We start from the raw sequence: 21015 nt of genomic DNA on the forward strand, positions 1-21015 counted from the left end.
TTTCTCCATCAGAATGAGTAAAGGAGAAGTTCCAGACAGCAAGCCAACTAGACAGACAGAAAGAAAAATAGAAGGGTCAAGAATGAAGTCACAAGTCTTTTTAAACATTTTCTGTGTGACATCCTATCACAGTTGCCATTCTTTAGAGCAAGTCAATTCTATTCCAATCTTTATTTTTCTTTTAATGTTTCTTTATTTTTAAGAGAGAGAGTCAGAGCATGAGCTGGGGAAAGGCAGAGAGAGACAGAGACACAGAATCCAAAGCAGGTTCCAGGCTCTGAGCTGTCAGCACAGAGCCCAGCACTGGGCTCCAACCCGTGAACTGCGAGATCATGACCTGAGCCATAGTTAGATGTTTAGCCTACTGAGCCACCCAGGAGCCCCAGTTCTCTTCCATTCTTTAAAAACAAGCCCATTCTCAAGGAGAGGGGATTATGCAAAAATGTAAATATCAAGAGACTGGGATCATTGGGAGATATTTTAGAAGCTACTTACCACAGAGATTTTGGTCTACCTTTTCCTTGTTTATAAGAAAGAAAAGAGCTTGAAAACATCCCCTCCAACCCCATCTATCACTGTCTTTGTGTAGTTCTGACTCACTTAAGCTCAGCTATTACAACCTCCCTCTTAACTAATGTGTGTGGCCGATTTCCACCTTCTCCTATCACCTTCCTGTATTTACCATGTTCAGAAGAATCCTTCCAGAAGTATACATTTATAAAATTATTCTACTCAAAATTATAATATGTATAGGTATTCTAAATGCATTGCAAAGCAGTTTCTATATACTAGAGACTTTTCCACCTCCATTTTCTTAGCAATTATCATTTTTTCTTTGTAAATGAGTAATAAAGATAGGATTTATTTTTTCCATATATATATATGGAATATATATATTTTCCATATATATATATGGAATATATATGTATATTCCAATGTACTTAAAACACAGTGTTATATTCATTTCAGGTGTACAATATAGTGATTCAATAATTCTATTAGTGCTCTTCAAAATAAGTGTACTCTTTAATCCCCTTCACCTATTTCATCATCGCCACACCCACCTTTCCTATGGTAATCATCTGTTTGTTCTCTATAGGTTTTTGGTTTGTCTCTTTTTTTGTTCCTATGTTCATTTGTTTCGTTTCTTGAATTCCACATATGAATGAAATCATGGTATTTGTCTTTCTCTGATTGGCTTATTTTCTTTAGCATTGTACTCTCTAGCTCCATCCGTGTTGCTGCAAATGGCAAGATTTCATTTCTTTTTATGGCTGAATAATATTCTATGGTATATATACATCACATCTTCTTTATTCATCTATCAATGAACACTTAGGTTGCTTCCATATTGTGGCTATACTGCATTGAGTTTTTAGGGGAGCATATTTCTTCTTGAATTAGTGTTTTTTATTTCTTTGGATAAATACACAGTAGTGCTATCATTGGACTGTAGGATAGTTCTATTTTTATTTTTTTGAGGAACCTCCATACTGTCTTCCACAGTGGCTGCACCAGTTTACATTTCCACCAACATGGTGGAATGCACCAAGTGCATTCCACCTGCATGCACCAACAGTGCATGAGGGTTCCTATTTCTCCACATCCTCACCACCACTTGTTTCTTGTGGTTTTGATTTTAGCCATTCTGACAGGTGTGAGGTGATATCTCATTGCAGTGTTGATTTGCATTTCCCCAACGATGAGTGATGTTGAGTATCTTTTCATGTTTCGGCCATCTGGATGTCTTCTTTGGAGAAATGTCTGTTTATGTTTTCTGCCCATTTATAATTGGATTATTTGCTTTTGAGGGTTGAATTTTATAAGTTCCTTCTATATCTTGGATACTAATCCTTTATTGGACATGTCATTTGCAAATATTTTCTCTTGTTTAGTAGGTTTTCTTTTAGTTTTGTTGGTTTTTTCACTGTGCAGAAGCTTTTTGTTTTGATATAGTCCCAGTAGTTTATTTTTGCTTTTGTTTCCCTTGCCTCAGGAGACATATCTAGGAAGATGTTGTTATGGCCAATGTTAGAGAAATTACTGCCTTTGCTCTCTTCTAGGATTTTATGGTTCCAGGTTTCACATTTAGGCCCTTAATCCATTTTTGGTTTGTTTTTGTGTATGATGTAAGAAAGTGGTCCAGTTACATTCCTTTGCATGTAGCTGTCCAGTTTTCCCAACATCCTTTGTTGAAGAGACTTTTTCCCATTGCATATTCTTGCCTCCTCTGTCAAAGATTAATTGACCATATAATTGTGGTTTATTTCTGAGCCTTCTATTCTATTCCATTGACCTATGTGTCTATTTTTGTGCCAGTACCATGCTGTTTTGATTACCTGCTTGCAGTCTGGAACTGTGATATTTCCAGCTTTGTTTTTCTTTTTCAAGATCGCTTTGGCTATTTGGGGTCCTTTGTGGTTACATACAAATTTTAGGATTATTTTTCCAGTTCTGTCAAAAAATTCTATTGGTATTTTGATAGGGATTGTATGAAATCTGAAGATTTCTTTGGGTAGTATAGGCATTTAACAATCTTTGTTCTTCCAATCTAGCAGCACGGAATATCTGCATTTGTTTGTGTTGTTTTGAATTTCTTTCATCAGTGTTTTATAGTTTTCAGAGTACAGGTTTCACCTCTTTGGTTAAGTTTATTCCTAGGTAGTTTATTATTTTTGGTGCAATTTAAAATGGAATTGTTTTCTTAAATTCTCTTTCTGCTGCTTCATTATTAGGGTATATAAATGCAACATATTTCTCTACATTGATTTTGTATACTGTGACCTTCCTGAATTCATTTATCAGTTTTAGTAGTTTTTTGGTAGTCTTTAGGGTTTTCTATATATAGTACATAGTATCATGTCATCTGCTAATAGTAAATCTTTTCTACTTCCTTATCAATTTGGATGCCTTTTTTCCCCTTTTTCTTGTTTTTGGCAGGACTTCCAGTAAAATGTTGAATAAAAGTGGTGAGTGTAGGTATCATTGTCTTGTTCCTGACCTTAGGGGAAAAGCTCTCAGTTTTTCACCATTGAGCATGATGTTAGCTGTGTGTTTTCGTATAAGTCCTTTGTTATATTAAGGTATGTTCCCTCTAAATCTACTTTGTTGAGGGTTTTTATCATGAATAGATGTACTTTGTCAAATGCTTTTGCCGCATTTATTTAAATGATGTGTTCTTTATCCTTTCTCTTATTGATGTGCTCTATCACATTTATTGATTTGCAATATTGAACCATGCTTGCATCCCAGGAACAAATCCCACTTGATCGTGTTGAATGACTTTTTAATGTATTGTTAGATTTTGTTTGCTAATATTTTGTTGGGGATTTTGGCATCTATTCTCATTAGACATAATGGCCAATAGTTTTCTCTTTTTGTTGCATCTCTCTGGATTTGGAATCGGGGTAATGCAGACCTCATAGGATAAATATGGAAGTTTTCCTTCCTCTTCTATTTTTTAGAAAATATTGAGAGGAATGGGTACTAACTCTTACTTAAATGTTTGGTAGAATTCACCACCTATGAAGCCTTCGGGTCCGGAATTTTGTTTCTTGGAAGTTTTTTGATTACTGATTCAATTTAATTGCTGGTTGTTGGTCTGTTCAAATTTTCTACTTCTTCCTGCTTCAGTTTTTGTAGATTATATGTTTGTAGGGATATATCCATTTCTTCTAGGCTGTCCAATATTGGTATATAATTTTTCATAATATTCTCCTTCGTATTTCTTAAAATCCTTTCTATTTCTGTGGTGTCAGTTGTTTTTCTCCTCTTTTGTTTCTGAGTTTCTTAATGTGTGTCCCCTCTTTCTCTCTTTTATGAGTCTTGCTAGAGGTTTGTCAATTTCGTTGATCTTTACAAGCTCCTGGTTTCATCGATCTGCTCTATTGTTTTGTTTTTTAGTTTCTATATCATTTCTGCTCTAATTGTTATTATTTCCTTCCTTCTGTTTCATTTGGGTTTTATTTGTTGCTTTTCATTTTTTTCTAGCTCCTTTAGGTATAAGGTTAGGCTGTTTATTTGATATTTTTCTTCTTGAGGTAGGCATGTATTGCTGAAAACTTCCCTATTAGAACTGCTTTTGCTGTATCCCAAAGATTTTGGATAGTTTTGTTTTCATTTTCATTTGTCTCTATGTCTAGAATGTTATTATCTGTGCTCTTTCCAGATTTTTTCTTGTGGTTATAGTTTCATTGCATTGTGATCAGAAAAGATGGTATAACTTCGATCTTCCTGAAATTGTTGAGACTTGTTTCATAACCTAATATGTAATCTATCCTGGAGAACATTCTATGTGCACTTGAATGTGTATTCTGATATTTTAGGGTGGAATGTTCTGAATATATCTGTTAAATATATCTGGCCCAGTGTGTCATTCAGTGTATTTCCTTGTTGATTTTCTCTTTGGGTGATCTATCCATTGATATAAGTGGAGTGTTAAAGTCCCCTACTATTATTGTATTACTAGTGACCAGTTCCTTTATGTTTTTCATGCACTGTTTTATGTATTTGAATGTTCCCATGCTGGGTGCATAAATATTTACAACTATTATGTCTTATTGTTGGATTGTCCCCTTAATGATTTATACTGTCCTTCTTTGTCTCTTGTTAGTCTTTGGTTTAAAGTTAATTTTGTCTGATAGAAGTGTTGTTATCCTGGGGCTTTCTTTTCACATCTACTTGCATGATAAATATTTCCCCATCCCCTCAATTTCGATCTGCATTTGTCTTTAGATCTGAAGTGAGTCTCTTGTAGGCAGCATATAGATGGGTCATATATGTTTGTACTCTATTCTATCACCCTATGTCTTTTGATTGGAGCATTTACTGCATTTATATTCAAAGTGATTATTGATAGGTATGTACCTATTGCCATTTTGTTATTTGTTTTGTGTTTGTTTTTGTGGATCATCTCTGTTTCTTTCTTCTCTTGCTCTCTTCTTTCACCAGAAGTTAGCTCTCTTTAGCGATATACTTGATTCCTTTCTCTTTATCTTTTACATATCTGTTACTGGTTTTTGATCTGCAGTTACCATTATGTTTGTATATAACATCTTCCGCATGTAGCAATCTATCTCAAATTGATGGTCGTTTAAGTTTGAACTCATTCTTTACTCCTTTCCCCCCACATTTTAGATATATGGTATCATACTCTACCTCCTTTTATTTTGTGGCTCTTTTGAAATGCAGCTAAGGATTTTGAATTCTCTATTAAGTATCTCTGAAAAGACCATTCTTTCAATTCAGATAGATTGAGAATAAGAGTTTTCTTCTATTCTTATACTAAGTCCCTCTATTCCATGTACATTTACTAGAACAGCAGTTAGGTAAATGTTGATGGAGTTGTACTAAAAACTGAGCTAATTAGGAATCTAAAGATAAACTTAGGCAGAGTTCTCTTTAGCATGATATTGTAACATATCAAAAAGGTGGATTTTTTGTTGTTGTTTATTTGTTTGCTATATTCAAAGAGAATTTTTAAAAAATAGTATTGCCTGATAAACTTTCCTTATGTTAGATCTCATATCTTCTACTATATCCACATTATTACAACTAAGTGATAATCTCTTGCATGACTATCATTTGATACAGAATGTGTTATAGTTTATGTATACCTTTGACATATATCATCTCATTACATCACAATACAAGTCACATAAAGATTAGCAGGAGATATGCTTAAGTATCTTACCATCAACCTATCTGACTACCTCTTTGAGACATTTTTTTTTCTTAATCTGAAAATATCAAATGACTGAAAAACAGATTTTTTCCGTATTTATCTAATATGCCAGTTCAGTTTTCGTTTACTTCTAGAAAGAAATTTTTTAATGAAGTCAAAAGCAATTCTGTAATTCTAAAAAATTTAAAAGTAGGGCAGATTCTTATAATACTATGAAAATTATAAAGTAACAAATGAAAAATTGTTGGAGAGTATGATAAAAGTAACACAAGGACTAAGAGGAGATGGAGATACACTGTTTTAAGAATGTTATAATATAAATGGAGTGGTACGATAATATTTGTAAAATGTAGAGCAACAGGAACAAAGACATCAGAGAGTTATGATTAACAGCGTGTAATAGAGAAAAAAGTCAAAGGAAGAAAAGGAGTAAAAAAACAAAAAGAACACACAGTGTATAACAAACACATGGTGGCAGATTCAAATCCAACCATAAGAAAAATTGTTTTAAAAATAAACAGACTACACATTCCAGTTAAAAGGCAGAGATTGGAATTTAAGTAAAGAAAGACCCTTATATATGGAATCTCTCTCTTTCCCCAACCCCATTTATCTCCCAACATACACACACACACACACACACACACACACACACATGTACATATGTGTATATATTTTACACGTACATATGGATAAATTTAAAAGAAACTATAATATAAACACTAATCAAAAAGAAAGCTGGAGTCTATACATTAATATTAGACAAATTAGACTTCAGAACAAGAAATGCAACCAAGGATAAGGAAGGACATCTCAAAAAAATAAAGGAATAAATTCCTCAAGAGGATATAAAAAAATCTAAATTTATGTTCATACAATAGCAGAGGTATAAAATATATGAAAGAAAAACTAATGAACTGGAGAAATATAAAGAACCATAATTGTAATTGCATATTCTAACACTCCTTTCAGTAATTAACAGTCTTGTAATTACCATTTTAGAACATTCCACCCAACAGTTGCAGAACACACCTTTTAAAAGGTACACACTTTTTGGGGGCGCCTGGGTGGCTCAGTCTGTTGAGCATCCAGCTTTGGCTCAGGTCATGATTTCATGGTTCTTCAGTTTGACCCCACATCGGGCTTGCTGCTGTCAGCACAGAGCCAGCTTTGGATCCTCTGTCCCACGTTCTCTGCCCCTCCCCTGTTTGCGCTCTCTCAAAAATATATAAACATTAAAAACAAAATTTACATACCTTTTAAAGCATACATAGAAACTCATAAAAATAGAATCTATTTGGGGCCATTAAAAGTTTTCAATAAATTTAAGACAGTTGAAACGATACAAAGTATATTCCTTGACTATAATCATATGAAACTAGAAATTGGTAACAGAATATCAGAAAAAAACCAAAATATTGGAAGTTAAAATGGGTATAAGTAATCCATAGATAAAATAATCACAAAGGAAACTAGAAAACATCCTGAATTGACAGAAAATGAGAATAAAATATTAAATTTGTGGAATAAGCTAAAGCACTGTTTACAGGGAAATATATAATATTAATTGCATATATTAGAAAAGAAGTGTTTCAAGTAAATGACCTCAGGCTCCACTTTAGGAAACCAAGGGAAAATGATCATATAAACCCCAAAGCATAGAGAAGGAAGGAAGTTAATAAAGATAAGAGCAGAAAGTAATAAAGTGAAGAACTACACAGCAATAGAGATATAAATGAAACTAAAAACTGGTTCTTTGAATAAAAGTCAATAAAATTTATCATCGTTTAGCCATACTTACAAAGAAACTTTAAAAAGGTGACACAAATTAAAAATATTAGGAATAAAAGAGACATTACCACAAATCCTACAGACATTAAGAGATCAAGAAATATCAAAACTCTTTATGGCAATACATTTGAAAACTTAGATAAAATGGACATATTCCTTTAAAGACACTAACTCTAGAAGAAATAAATTGGCTGAATAACCTTATATCAATTAAAGAAATTAAGTTCAAAGTTAAAATTCTTCCCACCAAGAAAATTCCAGTCTGAAATGGTTTTAATAGTGAATTCTATTAAACATTTAAGGAGAAGTAATACCAATTCTTCACAAACTGTAGAGGAATGCCTGGGTGGCTCAGTTGGTTGAGGATCTGACTCTTGATTTCAGCTCAGGTCATGATCTCAGGGTCGTGGGGTGGAGCCCTTCATCAGGCTCCACACTGAGCATGGAAGCTGCTTAAGATTCTTTCTCTCCCTCCACCCCTCTCCCCCAACTCTCTCTAAATGAAGAAAAAAAAAAGAAGAAGAAAGAAAGAAAAGAAAGAAAGAAAACAGAAGAATAAACCCTTCCAACTCATTTTATGAAGGCAGGATTGCCCTGATATCAAAATCGGCAAAGAAATAATAGTAATTTATGTCTCACTTTCTCTATGAACCATTCTCTGCATCCCACTTCACTGTGACTCCATGTGATCCTTAGCATGTAACTCTACCACTGTATTTATCAAATGTAGTTATTTACTTGCCTGTCTCACTTAATAAACTAAAATCAAACTTTAAAGTAATCACCGTATCTCACTGTTATGGACTGAATGTTTGTAACCTCTGAAAATTCATATGTTGAAACCTAACCCCCAATGTGATAACATTTAGACACAGGGCTTTTGGGAGGCAATTCATTCAGGAGGATTGACTTATGAAAGGGATTAATGCCCCTGTAAAAGAGACCCTGGAAATCTCCCTTATCCATTCTGCCATGTGAGGACAGAGTGAGAAGATAGCCATCTATGACCAGGAGGTGGGTTTTCACCAGATACTGAATCTGCTGCCATTTTGATCTTGAACTTCTCAGCCTTTAGAACTGTGAAAAAGAAGTTTCTGTTGGTTATAAGACACCTAGTGTGCAGTATTTCATTATAGCAGCCTGAACTATGACACCTGCTCATGTTTGTATTCTTAGCATCTAATACACAATGCAGGTTTGAATTATCAAATAAGTGGATCAAGGATATGCCAGTACTTAGAGGTAGGAAATTCCATTTTCATTGAATTGTAATACTATGTCAACTTCACCTTTGATCTACTAGCTTTTCTAAAAATCCACTGGGTTTCTCCAAAATTTCCTAATTAGTTGAAAGTTTTGAGGAGTTAGTATCTAAATTTTCTAATCAGTTTCCACTGTCTAATAGATGCTTTGTTTTCAAAATCTAATAAAATATTCTCTCCACTCTGAGAAAGAAGAACATGATTACCTATAGTTTCATGTGCAGCAACTTTATTATTTTCTTGTATAGCTTCACCTACATCAAGATCCTTCTGGGAATAATGCTCAAATTCATTTTCTCCCTGTTCTCACTATATCCTTCCAGATATAGATTCAAGTCTATTAAAATCAATCTGCTTTGTCACTCTTATGCTGTGATTCATTCAACATGTGCCTGCTAGTAGTTGCAAAAGTACTGGGGAAACACATAAGACCTCCTCACTCTCCTTTTTGTCCCTGCAGGATTCTTACAAGTGAGCTGGCTTTGTGCAGTGCAGGCCAACAGTCTCATTTGGAGTTGAATACTTCATTATGGAAAGATTCAAGTTCCCCAAAATTGTACTTGGGTGCAATATAATTTAAATGGAAAATCCCTGTGGCTGCTTTAAAGTAAGGGAGCATCAAGTGTATGTCAAAAAGACATGGGTTTCTCACACAACAAATACAATATGTAAATCGGCAGAGATAAAAGGATTAGTTACTAAGACTTGAAATATCAGATTTAAGTAGTTTTCATTGATTCACTCAAAGCAAAACATTGCTTCCTTTTTTATTCCCTGGAAAATAAAGTGGCCTTTTTTATATCCATCTTTATCTTTCATATGTGACATTTTAATAAATGTTTGAATGTTAATTCAATAGTCATTCAATATCTAGTCTATGCCAAACACCCTGCCACACATAAGCGCGTATATATATATATATATATATATATATATATATATATATAACATGATTTTTGCCACAGTGGAATTTATTGTCTGGGTTTTGACCTATATTGAGCATTATTGACTCAATATAAATAAAAAAGATAGCAGAATATGCTGTCACACAATTTCTGAAACAATGGACAAAAGACAAAGCTCTAAAATAGTAAATAAGAAATAACACTGCTATAGCAGTTTTGCCATAAAATGGTGAAGTCCTAGAAATTCCTTGTATTAGAGTAGTAACAGCAATAGTAAAATAGTCATTACAAAGATAGGAGTAATACTAACAATAGCAGAAGGAGCAACCCCTTCCATGTCTTCACCAATTACCCGATAATAGACCTCTGACAAGGACTTCATGTGAATTAACACATTTGATTTTCATGGTAACACGAACAGGTAGATAAGACTATTCTCCCCAGGTTACAGCTGGGGACACTGAGTGTTACAGAGTACCGGGGCTTCCCACAGTTCCATAGCTAGCACCTCATCAAACTGGATTCGAGAATCCAAGCCTGAGATTTCCAAAACCCATCTACCCCAAATGGAATTTAGCAATAGGCAGAACTGACTTAAACTCAGTTTTTATCACTTCCTACTCAGTGACTTTGAAAGTTAGTCTGGGGGTTAGAAATGTTTTTCTGCAAAGGGCCAGACAATAAATATTTTAGGCTTTGTGGGCAATGTAACCTTGGTTGCCCTCTGCTATTGTAAACTGAAAAATTCTGCTATTGTAAACTGAAACCAGCCATAGACAATAAGTAAAATTTTAGTTCCCCAAACAGCAAACCTTTGACTTACATAATCACTCTGAGCATCATTCCTTTTGCGTGTAAAATGGAGATGATCCTACCTTTTTGGGATGTTGTAATTGTCTTAAATAAACATATAAAGGATGCAGTATGACAAATATTAGGTGTTTAATAATGGCAGTTAATATTTTTTAATTATTTTTTATTGTTTAACTGTTTCTCTTTCTTCTAAGCCACAAAAAAGAAGATAATAGGTATATTCCATCCCTTCAGTAAAGAGTTCACCCAAAACAAAAAAATCCTTTTAAAAGTATAATACTGAGGGTATCTGTATGTCATATGCTGTTATGCAGAGATATATTAATTTATTCAACTTTGTAAAGAACTTGCTATGCATGGAATCTATTAGGTGCTAGAAATACAAATATCAGATAAATATTTTTACCAAAAATAGTAATTGTAGGGAAGATTACTTGTGTGCAAATAACTACCCAAAGTTGGAGGATATATTTTATATTAATAACACTATAATAAAATTGATATAAACAAATTGATATATATTATAAATGTAATAAAATTGATTTTCTTATCTCATATTTCTATTATTATAAGCCTATAATTTTGTTGAGACCTGGGATGAGTTGTTCCCTCTACACTCTCAGTATTTACTTTGGATCTTTACTCGTAGCTGTTAACTGTTGATATGGGAAGGAACAACGAATGGCAAAATGTTAAGATATATGCAATCATAATATAAAGAGACAATTTCCAACTGGAATGATCCGAGAAAATTTTAATTATCCTAATACTGGCTATTGTGAATAATGCTAAGAATGTGAGTATATTTATCTTGTTAAAATCCTATTTTCATTTCCTTTGAGTGTATACCTAGTAGTGGAATTGTGGAATCATATGGTAGATCTATTTTTAATGTTTTGAGGAACCTCCATATTATTTTCCATAATCGCTGGACTAATTTACATTCCCACCAACAGTGTATAAAGGTTCATTTTTGTTTTTCACATCCTTGTCAGAACCTGTTGTTTCTTGTCTTCTTGCTGATAGCCATTCTAACAAGTGTGAGGTGATATTGTATTGTGGTTCTGATTTGCATTTCCCTGATGACTCGTGATGTTGAGCATCTTTTCAAGTGCCTGTTTTATAGACATCTAGTGCACAATATAATGAATGTAGCCAATAATACTGTACTATAATGATGTGATCAATATTGCTTCAATGGCAACATATTACAACATATAAATGTGCCAAAGTAACATGCTGTACACCTTAAATTCACAAATTGTAACAGGACAAGTTTATCAAATAAGAAAAATAAATTTAAAAAAATCACCCACTGTCATTAAGCATCAGTTGTATGCTTGATGGAGAAGGTGGCTTGTAACATAAAAGTTAAGAGCAAGGGAATTTGAGAGATATTGGCCTGCACAGCAAACTTCTAATTGTGAACATGGGTAAAAATAACCTCTTTCTGCCTTATTTTCCTCTACCATAAATAGAGAAAATTATACTCACTTCACAAAGCTGCTGTGAGAGTTGCAAAATATAATTTGATCAGATGATTTCATATAATGCCCAGCACATAGTTTAAGTAATGGCTAGGTTGATAACAATGCTGAAGATTTTGATAATAATGATTAACGGTAACATTTGGAATGAGATTAACTGAAAGTAAAACAGTAAGAGTGGGCAAAACATTTATAGGTTTTTGGTGAGTTTTTTTCACATAACAAAAAATTTCAGGTTTAGGCTATTATTGGCATTAACTCAAGTGCTCTATAATGTCTTCAGGGACCTAGGCTCTTTTTACCATTCTCATCTGCCATATTTTAGCCCATACTACTCAATATGTGGCCCATGGCTCAGCAACATTAGCATTACCAGACACTCATAAGAAATATAAAGTTATGTGCACCACCCTAACCTATGGAATCAGAACAGCATCTTCCTAGTTGTTTTTCTTATTCATGTTAGCGTTCAAGAACAACAGCTTTAGCCCAGGTTTTGTCCTCATACTTGTTCCCGCATAGCAGCATGATGGCTCCTGGAGTTTCAAATAGAGGAAGAACGGGGTTTTTGTTTTATTTTTGAGGGAATGTATGTAGGACGGCATGTCTGGAAAGCAGTGAAGAATAGAGTTGAAATGGAAACTACCTGAAAGACAGTTGTTGGATCCTGGACAGGGAATATAGGTGAAAGACTGTGCTAAGCCTTCAATATCAGGCTCAAGGGTTTGGATGTTAATTATCAGAAGATTGGGACAGGATCAGAATTGCATTTCCAGAAAGAAAGTCTAACAGCATTTAAGAAAGACTGCTATAGCACCCAGTTCTCTAAGGTCACCTCTGGCGTGTGACTCTCCGTGCATATGGAGGAGCTGGCACCACAGTCCTCTTCTGTGTCCCCAGTTTCAACTTTGTCTTAACAATATATTCTTAATGGTGACTATCACCCAGGATAGACAACTTTCTAATGTCCCTGATCACAGCTGAAATAAGACTTCGAGGCTTTGACACAGACTGAAGATTTGGTGTAAATAAATACAAATATAACCTCACAATGTGGTCCAAAAGATGTGGTTTCCTGGCTGATTTATTGCTGGCTTAGGATTTATTGCTGCCTTAGATTTTAGCACCTGGGATTTTCCTGAAAAATTATAAGAAGTCTTAGAATCTGAGAGGTCCTTTTCCCACACGCTTAAGGCACACCTTTAGAATTCAAGTTTCTTCTCCCAGGGCTACTTCATTCCTATATGATGCACGATGAGAAGGTTAAGAATAATACCAATTTTACTCCAGGTATTAATGTTGGTGGTACAGCTTGTACTCCATTAACAGTGGTCATGTTTTCATTTTTTAAAAAATACTTTATTGAGGTCTAAAGAACATAACACATTTAACATATACAGTTTGATAAGTTTAGATCTGTGCAAACACCCTTGTTACCGTCGCCGTAATCAAGGTAATGTACATATCCAACACCTTCCAGAATTTCCTTGTGCTTCTCTCGTACTCTTTTTTTTTTTTTTGTCTTTTGTGGTAAGAATACTAAATATGAGATGTACTCTCTTAAGTTTTGAAGTGCACAATACCATATTGTTAATTATAGGCACCTTGCTGTCCAGCAGATATGTAGAACTTATTTATCTAGCATAACTGAAACATTATACCCACTGAATAAAAACTTCCTGTTTCTGCCACTCCCCAGCCCCTGACTTCCAATAATGTATTTGTTGTTTTTAGGAGTTTGACTCTTAGATCCCTTGTATAAGTGAAGTCATACAGTTTTTGTCCTTCTGTGATGTGCTTTTCTCATTTAGTGCAATGTCTTCCAGATTCATCCATGTTGTTGCAACTGACAGGATTTCCTTCTTTTGTGAGGCTGAATAAAATGCCATTGTATGTATGTACCATGTTTTAGCCATTCATCAATGGACACATACTGCCAACATTTAAGTTCCCCTATATGTGTGCATGTGTGATATGGGGTAAATTGTCTCCCATATTGTTTTTTTAAATATATTTTTATTATAAAATATTTCAAATATCTGGAAGAGTTCAGCCTCTTAATTTTAACATTTTTGTTTCAAATATTATTAATTAAAAATACCAAAGTTCCCTTTGTACACTTCACCTATTCTCTCTCACCCTTACCTTCAAGCTAACCTGTTAAACAACTCCCTTTCCTATTAGATGCTATCTACCTAAATACCATTCCCTAGATTTGGCTTCCAGAATGTCACCCATGTAAACGGTGTCTCCAAGAACTGCTCAAAACAGGTGAAGGTATTTCTTTCCATTCATATTTATACTTATATTCAAACATAATTAATTAATTCAAAATGGATACTGATGTTTGCTTATTTGTAAACTTTAAATAAATGCCATCATGCTGTTTGTATTATTCACTGTATTAGGGTAGTCAGATTAAAAAGGGGGAGGCAAATACTTTGGTAATTTAACAGTCTTTTTTTTTTTTCATCTTTATTTTTGAGAGAGAGAGAGTGCAAGCAGGAGAGGAACAGAGAGTGAGACACAGAATCTGAAGCAGTATCCAGGCTCCAAGCTGTCAGCACAGAGCCCGACGCAGGGTTCAAACTGACGAATGGTGAGATCATGACCTGAGCCATAGTCAGACACTCAACCGACTGAGCCACCCAGGCACCCCGGCAGTTTAACAGCCTTAAGTTTTCTTGAGATTTGCTAAGCACTCATGGAAAGTGTTCACAACTGCAGCTTGGATCTCTTCTGTGAGGTTATTCAGACACCCTGCACTAGCTTTCTACTGCTGCAGAACAAACTACCACCAACTTAATGGCTTAAAACCACACTCATATATTAGTTCAGTTCTGTAGATCAGAAGTACAGATGTAGCATAACTGGTTTCTCTGCTCAGAATTTTCCAATGAAAAATTCAAGATACTGGCTAAGGCTGAATTCTTCTCTGCCAGTTCAAGGGCTTTTGCTTTCCAGCTCATTCAGGATGATGGCAGAAGTCACGTTCGTGCTGAGTAATTGAGACCTCCATTTCCTTACTGACAGCCAGGATCATTATCAGATCATAAAGACCACCCTCATTTCATGCTTCCTCCACTTCAAAGTCAGCAACAGAGGACATCCCTCAGGTCAAGTCCTTCTTAAATTTCAAATCTGCAGGAAGAACACAATCCCTTTTAAGGTATCACCTGACTGAGTCTGGCCAACCAAAGATAATCTCCCTATATTAAGGTCCACTAACTGGGGACTTTAAATATGCAGAATCCTTCATGGCAGCACCTATATTGATTGATAACTGGGTGTATATACCAGGGAATATAATAAATCTTGGGAGCCATCTTAAAACCATGCCTCAGAATTATTAAACAACTATATTTTCGATGCGTGGCTTCCAAAATTGTCCTGGGCATCAACATCCCAGTCCACCTGAAGGGGACAAAGTATAGAGAATTCATAGAAGTAGCACTTTTCATTTCTGTCTACATTTCTATTGGAGACAAATCAGCCATGTGTTCCATCCTAACTGCAAAGGAAACTATTTTCTGACATTGTATAGAAGAAGGAAAAGTAAATTTTGGTGGATAGCTAGAGGTCTCTACATTCTTCATGAATTTGAGGTTCCCTCTCTCTTTCTTCCACTCTGGGTTTCCCTTTCCAGGACTGGTGGTTTTGTGGTAATGTCCACAAGTCCACAAAATCCCCTGTGCAGAAATTAAGTAAAAAGCAACATGTGTAAGGGTTTGTTTAGAGGCCCTCCCTCTAACCCTATAGAGGCAGAGAACCTCATATAGGCTGTAGCTGCAGGCAGTGGTTGGTGGCAAACTCCCAGTCTCCCCTGCTTTATGCCCTTGGCCTGATTCAGTCCTTCAACTTTGTATTGGTTCATTTTTTTTTTTAATTTGTAGTTTCGGGGTGCCTGGGGGGCTCAATTGGTTAAGTGTCCAACCTCGGTTTAGTTCATGATCTCGCGGTCCGTAAGTTCGAGCCCCACATTGGGCTCTGTGCTGACAGCTCAGAGCCTGGAGTGTCTCCCTCTCTCTGACCCTCCCCTGTTCATGCCCTGTCTCTCTGTCTCAAAAATAAATAAATGTTAAAAAAATAAATAAAATAAAATAAAAAATTGTAGTTTCACTGGGAGTCAAACTCACAGCCTCTGCTTCCACTCTCTGCTTTTAGGCATTGATGTCAACAAATCTACAGTTTCACTTCTTTTTTTTTTTTCTTTTAAGTTTATTTGTTTTGAGAGAGATAGAGACAGCATGAACAGAGGAGGGGCAGAAAGAGAGGGAGAGAGAATACCAAGCAGGCTCCGTACTGTCAGCACAGAGCCCAACGTGGTGCTCAAACTCATGAAACCATGAGATCATGACCTGAGCTGAAACTGACTGAGCCACCCAGGTGCCCCTACAGTTTCACTTCTGATCACAGCTTTATTTCCATGTACTATTTTGCCAATGGAGGTATTTATCTTAATTTTAAGTGTTCTCTTTTTACATTTTTAACTATCATTGCTTTATGGTGAAGAAGAGCTACAAATTCTTTGTTTTTAAGTTTATTTATTTATTTTGAGAGAGAGAGTGAGAGGGAATCCCAAACAGGCTCTGCAGCACAGAGCCCTATGCAGGGATCGAACCCAGGAACCATGAGGTCATGACCTGAGCTGAGTGGAGTACAGAGTTGGATGCTTAACCGATTGAACCACTGGGCGCCCTGAGCTGCAAATTCAAAAATAAACCCACAAATGTCATCTTCATCAGAAAAAAAATGAAAAATCCTGTGGATTTGTTTCTATTACCTATTATTTTTTCTATTCTTTGGTTCGTGTTTCCCTATCTCCTTGTATTAGTTTCCTGGACCTGCTGTAACCAAATATAGCAAACTAGATGGCTTAAAACAAGAGCAATTTATTCTGTCACAGTTCTGGAGGACAGAAGTCCAAACGTAAGGTGTTGGCAAAGCCATGTTCTCTCTACAGGTGTTGGGGTGTGTTCCATGTGCTTCCTTAGCTTCTAGAGTTGCCGGCAAACCTTGGCATTTCTTGGCTTATAGATTCATTATTTAAATATCTGCCTCAATTTTCATGTGGAATTCTTCCTGTGTGTTTATTTGTCTCTTCCTGTAAGAACACCAGGAATATTGGATTAGGGCCCACCAAATGGAGCATAACCCAACCTTAACTTGATTATATCTGCAAAGGCCACGTTTGCAAAATAGGTCACATTCGTAGGTACCAGGGGTAAGGATTTCAACGTATCTTTTGGCGGGGGGACACAATTTTACCTCCAACACTCTTCATGTGACTTTTTAATTGAATGCCAGAAATTTTATTTGAAAAGTATAAAAATAATTTGAGACCTACAATGATATATTAGTTCCTCCAGAGAAGATTACATTTGAATCTGGTAAGTGGCTAGAGGCATAAGAAATCAAGGATAAGCTTAATCTATTTTCAGTGTTTTAGATCATTCAAAATTGGCCTTTAGTATCTATGAGGACTAAACTACTTTACCATTCACCCTTACTACAAATTGTAGACATTTATAGCCTAAATCTAAAATATGAGAGGTTTACTAGTCTTCCAACCCAAGTTTGGTGGGCCCAGGGTTCCATTTTTTGTATTTCTAGCCTGAGAGGTGATCCAAAATACTATTATTGAGTTTCTTATGTTCTTTTTAAAGTCAGTCATTATCTTTTGGGGATAAATGGCCCTAAATTTAAGGCTCACCTCTTCGGGTTTCTCTCTTGGATCCTAACCTGTCAGTACATTTTTGATTCTCTCATGGATCCAAGGCATATTTTTAAAATACATTTTCTCTAATTTATCAGTATTTTTTAGATGGGAAGATTATTGGCACAAATTACTTGGCCTATTATAATTCTGGATATAATTGTAATATTTAAATATTCACCATCAAATATAGGTAAACATTCCTAATATCATTTCAGAGTAATGATCTAGTATGTTTTACATGTCAATGTTTTGTCCTTTGGTTCAAGGGAAAAAAAATTACAGGAGCAAAATGTTGCCATAATTAACAAGAATAGTAAAATTTTTTAACTTTACAAATAAAAAAATTACTAAAAGCTTTTAGATAGTTCAAAAATAGAGAATCTGACATTTACTACAAAAAATAAGAGATAATTAGATAATATTAGGAAAAATTACATATTGAACTCACAGATGTCTTTAAGGTATTATTGATATTATAAGAAATGTACAGAAATATATAGAAATAAAGAAATTAGAGCATATCCTAACTTAATACGTATCTTCTGATGTATTAGCCTTTATATACATGTATATATATTTTAAATTGTTTAAATATATTAAGGCCAAGAGTCATGAAAAATCCTGTTTTGGGAATTCTTAACATCTGGCCAAAATGAATTAAAAGCAGAATTAAAATTTGCTACCTTCAAGTTTCAAGGGGAGGAATGGTTCCAATAGCATATGCAACTGTATCCTTTATAAATTATCTTTGATCCATATATATTAAAGACTATAAAATATATGAAATAAGAGTGTTAAAGCAAATGATCTATCCTAAAAAATTCATAAAGTGAACATCTATAGAGAATCACAGATGTGAAGTATGATTATAGAAACAATCTAGCAGCTGCCAGCTGAGACACTGTTGTCCTTATAACACCAAACCAACAAAATTTGGCCAGTAACATTTTAATATTAAAAGTTCAAGAATAGTTAAGATTTGTTTCTGTATCCTAAAAGTTGATTCTATGATGGGGATATCAAGCTTCAGAGGACTATTGTTTTTAACATTTAGCCGTCTGGCATTTGGCTAAAGAGCTCATTCAGTTGCATGTCAAAATATATATTCATATGTTAACCAATTTCCCTTTCATCTTGTATTTATATAGTATGTGTTAGTGCCACTTAACTTTAAATTTTGATCCATTGCTGTTAAAATACTGATTCAGGATCATAAAAACATAGAGGAGCAGAAGTCCAAAAATCTTGTCCTTGATCTGGGTGCACTGTTACGAACTGAATATGTACCCCTAAAATTCCTATGTTGAAATCTTAACTCCCAAGGTGATGGTATTAGCACATAGGGCCTTTGAGAGGTGATTTAGTCATGAGGGTAGAGTTCTAAGGAATGTGATTAGTGTCCTTATGAAAGAGACCCCAGAGACCTCTCTCACTCTTTTCTCTTTGCGATGAGGGGAGGTAGCACTTTATGAACCAGGAAATGGGTTTTCAGCAGATACCAAACCTGCCAGTGCCTTCATCTTGGACTTATCAGCTTCCAGAAATGTGAGGAATAATTCTATGTTGTTTATAAGCTACCTAGTCTGTAGTAGGTATTTTTTATAGGCTAAGACGCTAACTAATGAGAACCAGAGTCATCTATCCTTTAAAATGGAACAGTGAGGCATGTGTGTGTGACATATGCATGCTTTAGTGTGTTTAGTGCAGTGAACACTTAGAGCTATATATTTCATCTCGATGCCCATTAGTAGCTGGAACATGAGCGTATCTCATAAGTCAGGTAGTTAAGGCCTGAGAAAGTGACACAAATATTTAGGGGGCACTTTAAAAAATATTACTGGTAGCAGCCATTTGCATTAAGAATGCAGTTATTGAGGGGCACCTGGGTGGCTCATTCAGTTAAGCATCTGGATTCAGCTCAGGTCATGATCTCATGGTTTGTGAGCTCGAGCCCTGCACTGGGCTCTCTGCTGTCATCACAGAGCCCACTTTGGATCCTCTGTCCTCCCTCCCTTGCTCTGTCCCTCCCCTGCTTGCACTCTGTCTCTCTCAAAATAAAGAAATAAACTTAAAAAATATATAATTATTGAGGGATTGTGCATTTGGTAGATGATGGTAGCATAATTTTTAATCTCTCTGAATATCAGCATAAAAACAGAGCAGTCGACTAGAAAACTATACTGAAATCCTACAGTCTATTAAAAAATAGGTAGTGAGACATCCCTGAACTTCAAAATATAATAGGCAAAGAAAAACTACTAATAACCATTTGATTTGCCCAGTGACCATCTCTGCAAATGAAAAAGCACAGGGAAGCAACAGGACATCTAATGGACCTGAGAACTGTAGTATCTCAAAATAAACAACATGTATTCACTAGAAAGCATGGAGGGCCAAATTAAGAATGGCAGCTGGAAGGGTTCTGTCCAATCTAATAGCAGATGAATGCAAAGGTTATACAGCAAATACTAAAGGAAATAGAAGAATCTACATTCTCTGAACATTAAGAACTAACCCATTAGGACTCCCTTTTGGGTGAGAGCCTTGCACCTTGCAGAAACTACTAGAAGGAGAATCAAAATTGAGCAGACATGTGGCAAAAAGAGGTCCAGATAAAGGTTTGAGAGGATAACAAAGCCACTGTCTTGGAAAGCTACCATCATATCCCTGAATACTCCAGGAAAACAAGAGAAATCTCTGTGAAGTTATAATAGCTACCCTGAACCACATCTTCTAAAAGCTCAAGAAAACTAATTTCATACAAAATAAGCAATAAAGAAGTACCAGTGTCAAATTTTATTTTAAAATTGTCATAAGGGAAAAGAGAATACCATTTTTACAGATAACAAAAGCATATCAGAAAGCCTTACTCAAAGAACATATCAGAACAGTAAACATATATATATATTGAAAAGCACTAATAGATATAAGAAATAGATATAAGACATTAGCAACAACATAAATTAGGATTAAAAAACTCATAAAGTAGGTAACTCAAGAAGTAGTTCCAAAAATTAAAAAAAAAATACTTTAGACATTATGATAGCTTCCAGTGACCCTTATCTCTTAAAATTTAAGCCTTCCTATAATATTTTTTTTTTGACACTTACACAGGACTGATCAGTAGTACACCATGGAACTGATGGAATGTGACTTTTGAAGCTAGGTCATAAAAGGCATTGCATGTTCCATTTGCCTTCTTGGATCTCTTGCTCTGGGAAAAGCCTTCTTCCACATGGTGAGCTCATCCATTAAGCTGTATGGAAAGGCCAAGAAGGAGAGGACCTGAAACCTCCTGCCAATAGCCAATACTAACAAATCAGCCATCAGTGTTACTTACCTTGTAAGTGAATCT

This window comes from Panthera onca, chromosome E1 (genome assembly GCF_046562875.1).
Source record: "Panthera onca isolate mPanOnc1 chromosome E1, mPanOnc1 haplotype 2, whole genome shotgun sequence".
In the NCBI taxonomy this organism is placed as follows: Eukaryota; Metazoa; Chordata; class Mammalia; order Carnivora; family Felidae; genus Panthera; species Panthera onca.